The 7,643-nt window shown below is 37.5% G+C and overlaps 1 protein-coding gene across 1 annotated transcript in view; it reads right to left on the bottom strand.

Annotated features, from left to right (window-relative positions):
• The window catches only part of RASGRP3 (RAS guanyl releasing protein 3), a 58,419-nt gene extending 51,391 nt beyond the window's left edge, over nucleotides 1-7,028 (bottom strand). The window contains exon 1 of the mRNA XM_057370041.1: nucleotides 6,701-7,028. The gene's annotated coding sequence lies outside the window, so the exon portion shown is untranslated. The remainder of the gene's footprint in view (nucleotides 1-6,700) is intronic.
• Between the last annotated feature and the right edge of the window lie 615 nt (nucleotides 7,029-7,643).

The following is a 7,643-nucleotide window of genomic DNA, read 5'->3' as shown; positions in this document are numbered from 1 at the left end:
TTTTTTCTCTAGGTTTTTTTCTCCAGCCATCCTCATTGAGAGTGATGTGCTGAGCAAGGATGGGGCATTGCTGTAATGTAGAAGGTACAGCAGCTCTCAGTTTTTGTTGCCTTTTCTGCATCTGGTAAATTTGGGCTAATCAGTGGTTCCTTTACCATTTAAAAATCTCCAGTATGTGTTCCATAGTTTGTGSAAATGAATGCAAGTGACCAAGAATATGACATCAGGGTTTTTTCATAGTTCTTCATTATATCTTCTCTCAGACTTTAAATGAAATCACAGTTACACAGAAAGTTTTCAATTCAGTGAACATATGTTTTAAAATGCATTTATTTCTGTTTGACCTCAAGTACTAGCTCTCTGCATTTTACTTGTCTCTTCATTGTAAGTTCAACTGCTTTCAACGTTTTCTTGTATAAATAATTTCTGAGAATGCTTTTCACTCAAATGTTACATCAGAGAGAATGTTATCTGTCAGATTTGCATTACTCATAAATAGTGAAAAATAGTTTTTCACTTTATTGATTTTTATAAACATGTTGTCACCACTGATGTCACAGTGGCTCTTGGTTTGGTACCTCAGTGAGGCAGCACAATCTGGTACTGAGTATCTAACTATCAATTTAAAGCAATACATTCCACATTGCAGGTTGRCATAGTCCATTCGCATTGACATTACAAGAGTGAAAACAATGAAGTCTAGTAACAGACCCAGCAAAAGAGCAAAAAACCAAGCCTATTTCCTTCCTCTCCCTAGGAAAAAAACTGACCTTTTTAACAGTTTCTGTYGAAATATTAAAAATTAGTGCACTTCTCTCTTGCAAACAGTAGCACTTTAAGCTTATGTTCGCMCTGTAAAATAAGGTATGGATCACAAATACCTCATGTCAGGCATGATCTCCACTTAGTCCAACACACTGCCTGTTTCTCAGTCAGACTGTGTTATCCAGCAGCCTGTCTGAGATGTGCTGCAAATGTCTCAGGGTTCATGCCCCCAAGCTTACTCTGAGATGAGTGAATTTGCATCCATCTGTGCCTTCTGTGTACCCTGTGAAGTATTCAGTGCAAAGACAAGAGAGAGGCTATTGCTTCCATGCTCATTGGTTGTGAGGAGATTTGCTTATTATAGTCAYAACACTTAATATTTGTGTGTGACAGACCCCCTTGGGGCCAAGGTCTCTATATATAACTGCTGGATTTGTTACACTGGTTTGACTTTGGGCCTTTCTCTGTTGTTCGTTCCAGTTCCATTTCTCTTAATTGTGTGAGGACACTATCCCACTCTTATATTTTTTTCTGTTTTAAATTATTGCTTAAGACAGTTATCTCTAATAGAATCTGTGTGAATRAATAGAACTATATTAGAATAATGTGCTGTGTCCAGAATTCCATGTAGGCTGTATTCCAGTATAAAATCACATTATATGAAGGMAGTATGAAGGATCCTTGTTTTAAGGGAGAAAGAAGAGACTAGCTATGACTAGAAGGAAGGTCAAGCAGCTTGGAAGACTTCAGCATTTATCCACTCTACTCCCTTGCCTCTTCTCATTTCTGAAGTTAGGAAGTATATTTTGTAGTTCAACTGAGATTGAATGCTATTTCTGTTTTCCTTTTCCCTTTAGTAATGAGSTGATATTCAAAGATTTATCTTTTTYTCCAGCCTCCCAAGATAACCATGGCATGRTAATAATCTAAAATAACAATGGAACACCATGTTGGAAAAATAAGGTGTGTTAGAATATAAAGGATTCTAAGAATGCTGAGCTGTCTGAACAGAGATATTGGTACACATTAATTTTTGTTCTTTCCAAATCAAGTGACCYACAGCTTTATAATGTAAGCTGTCACTAATTAAATAGTGAGACAATACCAGACCTGTTAGCTTGACTTTAAATTCCTCCCCGTTGCCCCACCAACAGAGTGATCTGGTATATGGTTGGAGCAGACTGCACATGCTCTGTACCACACCGTAACTGCTCTGGCTGTTCACTACATTGCTRCTGCCTTAAGCAAGTGGCAAGACTTCATTGCAACGTTGGCAACAGAATGGCCACTGGGCATTTTCACTTTCCTGGGGCTGTGTGGTGCTGCACCACAGAACTCTTGTAGCAGGGCTGTGTTTTGCACCGTGCAGTTGCTTGAGCCCACAGAGTCTGTTGGGGACCATTGTGACAAACGGGTCTGCAGCYGTTACTGGGGAGGTTGGGAAGGGACACTTCAGAGATGATATCCAGTGTAGAAATGAGAGCAAATTGCTGCAGTGATTTTGGAGAAGAGCTGAGGACTGAATCTACCTCTGCATAAGGCAGAGTGTTTGTTGTTTCCCCCCAGTGTCAGAAGCTGGGACAAGCTTCTCCTTCCTGTAGGGTACCCTGGTGCTTCCCAGGAAGTACTATACTAACTAACAAGGAGATTACCTAGCCTGGAACTCAGTGTAAATAGGAAGCAGACAAAGATAAGATAAAGAAAAAATACTTCTGAAAGCCAATAGGTTTGGTGTTTTTTTTTTTTGTTTTTTTTTTTTTTTTTTTTTTTTTTTTTTTGCTAACCAAAGACATGAAGATACCTGCACGGTTACTGACAAAGAGGACTTGTACTTTGTTGTTGTTGCTAACCAAAGACATGAAGATACCTGCACGGTTACTGACAAAGAGGACTTGTACTCCAAGACAGTCTTTCTTGTTCCCTCTCTTTGTTTTTCGTTTTTACCATCTCTTGTACATATCCTTCAACAGCACTCTTCTGATGCTGTATGWTCATGCAATAGAAATCCGCTGTTACTAATTCTTGGAAAGGAGACCCCAGGTCAAGTCTCCCACTTTTTCTCATCTGTTGTTCAGACAAGAAGTCTTTTTAAACTGTCTGGTTGTGACCAAGTAAGAGATTTGACAAATTCATTCTAGATGTATTTGTGTATTTGTTTCATCTGCTTATGAACAGTGCCTTCTTATTTTGTACCACAATTTGCACATGGCCWGTGGTGAATGGGAGAACTGAAGCTAAAAAAATATAGCTGCCTTTTGGCATAAAGATTGATTTTAAAGAAGCTTTTTTATTTCTCCTTGCTTATGCAACTGTACTTTTCTAGTCCACTAGAGTGTAGGAAAGTAATCAAAGTAAAGTTAATCACTTTTTCTGATAGCACAGAGACTTCAGGGAGAAACACTCCATCTTCCATAYGCACATTGACCTTCACCCTTGTGCAATAAGTTGGTACAAAGCCTGAGCAACATCTAACTCAATTTGAGCTAAAGAATTTGTGTCAACCTGAACAATTCTCACTGTTGTGGATCACTACTCATGCGTGTAGAACATCACGATCTTCTTAAACTTTTATCTTGAACATACTACATCCATATTGTTCTGTTGTAAGCAGACAAACTTTTGGGTTTTGGGTAAGAGAAATGGTAAAATTAATATGCTGTGTTTGAAGTCAGACTAGATGATCTAATGACTCTGCCAGGCTTTAAATTTTATCAGCCTGTTGAAATAATTTTGCTTGAAATCAATGGGACTGCTCATATACTTAAATTTAAGCACCTGCATAAATATTTTCATGAGTCAAGATGTTATTCAGCACATAGTTATGAGTTGAATGTTTTAGACATTATAAAAGAAATTACTTTTTAACACTAACATTTCTGTTGTGTTGAACAGCTGTTYCTCTTTGTAGTACTATTTTGATACTGTCCGATATCGAACGCTGACTTCTTAATGTGTTTTAACTGGGTTTTTTTTTTGGGTTCCCTCTTCCCCGGTTCTGTTTTTTGAGTGAGACTATGGTAGACTGCACATGTGTTCTCAAAAAATCTTCCTTTCTGCTCCAAACACTTGTAATTATCTGCTCTTTTTTTTCCTATAATGTGAGTGTGCCTGACTGTGACTTGGAGCACAAAGCTTCCTTGTAAGAGWGTCTGGTATAGTGGAATAAGGGCTTAGGGAGAAATTAAGATACTTACACTGGAGCAATTGCATGAGGAATAATAAATCTTACTAAACCTGAGCTAGCTTTGGAGGAAAGCATGGCATGACTTGTCACCCAAAGTGCATTATTTTTTAAGTCATGTGATTTTTCTTCAAGTCAGGCAGCTTTCCTGGAACCAGAAATCCACACTGCCCACAGAGTAGGGACAGCTGACTGAAGTATTTATTTGACAACCTTAAACCTCTTTAATTACCTGACATAATAATGTCAGGGTAGGAAGCATGTGAACCTCAACTTCCTTCTGGTATATCAAATTCTCATATTTAATTTTAAACTTGGAACTTTAATAGTTGCAGCCCTGTTAGTACTTGTGAACACTTAAAAATGTTTGTGTAAAAAGAATCTCCTGCAGAGTAGTTAGACACTAGCAGGAAATAAGATTTTACAAGGTGCAGGGGTGTAAATTTCTTTCTAAGGCCTTCTGAAATCACAGAATCACAGAATAAACTAGGTTGGAAAAGACCTTTGAGATCATCGAGTCCAACCTGTGACCTATCATTACCTTATCAGCTAAACCATGGCACTGAGTACCTCATCGAGTCTTTTTTAACACCTCCAGGGACAGTGATGCAACCAYCTCCCTGGGCAGTCCATTCCAACGCCAAATCACTGTTTCTGTGAAGGATTTTTYCCTAATGATTGTATCTTCAGGACAAAATGCTCCATTTGCAAACTTTGAACTCATGAATATGTGAACTCTTGCAGTTTAGAAACAAAGCTTTGTTTGTGTGTGTTTTTATCAAGAGTATTAATTAGGCAATTCTAAGCACCATTTATAGTGTCTTTTCCAAAGGCAAATGTGAAAGTGCATCAGTACCTTTTTTTATGACCTTTTCCTGTATAATTACAATGTAACTGGCTGATTTGTAAATGATATTCTTATAGCTTAGGAAAGGTTTCTGTTTTTTTACATTCATGCAGTGGTATGAAGTTTTAAAATAATGTGGAGGGTGCTGCTGACCTGAATAAATCTGAATCTTACAGTCAGTAGTGTTGTATTGCAGTCACTGTGCTACYGAAATCTCATGGAAATTATTGTATTTATTCAACACCAGAAATTACAATGCTTCTTAAATTTTTTAATTAAAACATAATTATTTTCTCTTTCTGCTTAGTTTTTGTGCAGGGAAATCAGTTTCTGAAATTGAAAGCAATGTTACCTGYATGAGAGCATGCTATGCTTGTCACTCAAATTGCAGTCTAAAGAGCTTTCTCTTGCAAATATCTGTACAAGCTCCTAGTTTTACTGCCATTTTAGTCTTCACAAGACCAGGCTCATAACCTCCTGGAACTGAGAATTACTGTAAATGTTGAGCACTTTGAAACCAGACAAAGAAAGGCCTGATCCTTTCCACGAGCAYTGGCTAACATCTGCTTCATTGGAATTGCTGCTTGGCACCCCCTGGATCAGATTTTCAGCCGACTGCTGCTGTTTACAATTGTCCTATCGTGGCTTTTCACCTACATGGATGACATCCTGCCTTGCTATCTTCACAATAGCAGACTCTAAACATAATAGAATCCTCCGGGGGTACAGTAGAATAACARCACATCACACTTCCTTTTTACTCACCAGCTACTTTTTGCCACAAACCGCTAATCCTAGACAACATCTGTATAACAAATGAATCATCTGACTATCATATGCTTAGAGGTAATGTGCTAGCACAGATGAGACTAATACAAAAGTTATTCTCATAGATCTTTCAAAGAAGATAAAATGATGAAAAACCTGAATCTATTATTCTACAGCTTCTATTCTGCTGCCTGCAAGTCACAACAGCATTTTCTTTGTTAGAAGTGCAAAAGACATGTTGGGAAACAAAGAAATCCAGCACAATCTTAAAAAAAACTTATTTTTTCCATCTTAAAAGTCTGTCTTTTTGGTGGCAACTTTTGGTGGCAACGGAATTAATATAGTCTGTACACTGATGTATCTTAAAATGGAGCTTTTTACACATTCAATCATGATAGTATAATATTGTGTATAGCASCAGGAAATAAGCAGATTAGAAATTTCCACTCATATTCTACTGTCAGTTTAAATTAGACTCAGAATGGCAGCACATAGTATGGCAATGCAAGCAACAATGAATAATATATCTTGATTTGATAGCTACATGTAGTATATTTTTGTGTACACACATGCACACACACAGAAATTAGCTGTCAATGAATGCTAAAACTCTAGATGCTTTAATTCAGGCTATGTTCCTACCTTCAAATGTACATCATAAAACTAAATTACCACAAAACTTGCATTATATACATTTTGATATGGTTATATATTCCATATTAACACATCTTGTATAAATATGTATTTCATATACTTCTCCCTCCCTCTGTCTCTAAATCTATATTTTTAACCTAATGCAGAGTCAACATCATATTTTCCTTTGGGTCACACATTTACCATAACATTTCTCTGGCACTTAATCACAGTTTGTAAGATGAACATGAYACAAGTCAGGAAAAGAGCAAAGTTATGTTACAGATTTATTGGCAAAAGCTTCTTTTGCTAAAGAAAAGTTCTGAGTAATCCATAAGTAAATTCAGATTTCTTTATCTAAAAGTCAGACATCCTGCCAAACCYTTATCTAAAAGTCAGATGCCATTCCTTCTCCAAAGCTCATTATTTTTTCGTTTACCAGGTTGGCCACACCTGAAAAGACGAGGAGCATGCAGCAAGCAGAAATGCCAGGAGGAGGCACTTACCTTAATTTGTTAGGTACCTAACTTTCATCACGCTCCTTTTTTGAAAGAGTTCCTCTCAGGGTATTGAGATGCTGAAGTTATTTTCTCCCAGCAAATTTGCTCCCACTCAGCAGCCGTGGCAGAGCTCTGGAGAGAGAAGCAGGATTGTGCTCTGTTCACTCCCCGCAGCTTCACTGAGGCTGGGGCTCCTTTGAGCTCAATTAGTTCTAGATTGTTTGGCTAAATGGCAGCCACACTTCCTTCTATTCTTTCCCAACTTAGTTTTCCTGCCTCCAGTGGTGCTTTTTCCTTTCTTTGGACTATAAATAGGCCTGTCACAACACAGTCTATAGCAGTAAGGAAGGCAGAAAATGCATTGAAACAAAGGAAAGATCTTAGGGGGTTTTGCCTTCCCGTGCCAATAAAAGTTACAGAATTGGGTAGAGATTGCTCTGCAGACACAGTTCTCTTGGCATGAGGAAAACACTTGCTCAAAAACATGCTATGATGTCATCTTTTGTACCCCACAAAAACATGAGGACACGCAGTAGCAATAGGCCTTAGTCTCATGAGCAATTTTTATTTCCTTTAAGTATTTAATTTTGATTAAATATTCTAATCTCTTTGGGATTGGGGAGTTGGAATAAGGAATATTTTTGGCTTAGAAAAGAGGACAAAAGTGGCTAGCATGTCCTAAGAAGACAAAATATGTCTTACAGGGGGTGCAAATGTTAGGAATGATGTTTAAAGCCTATGAATCTTCATTTTGTCTGAGTACTTTCTTCCTCTGTGGAACTTATCCTGCAGACTTGAAGTGTTTAGGCAAACTAAGTGTTTTTTTTTTATCAGAACTTCGAATTTAATTATTTTCAGCTTAGTACTTTCAAAAATACACATCAAGCTTCCAACACTCTCTCAAGCTTGAAAAAAAAGAATTAATAATTTTCAAATTATACTCAGTGTA

The sequence above is a fragment of the Malurus melanocephalus genome, unplaced genomic scaffold (genome assembly GCF_030028575.1).
Source record: "Malurus melanocephalus ecotype Western Australia unplaced genomic scaffold, MMel_1.1 scaffold_5, whole genome shotgun sequence".
Taxonomy (NCBI): domain Eukaryota; kingdom Metazoa; phylum Chordata; class Aves; order Passeriformes; family Maluridae; genus Malurus; species Malurus melanocephalus.
Note: the sequence above shows the minus strand (reverse complement) of the source record. Positions and strands in the feature narration are given on the sequence as shown.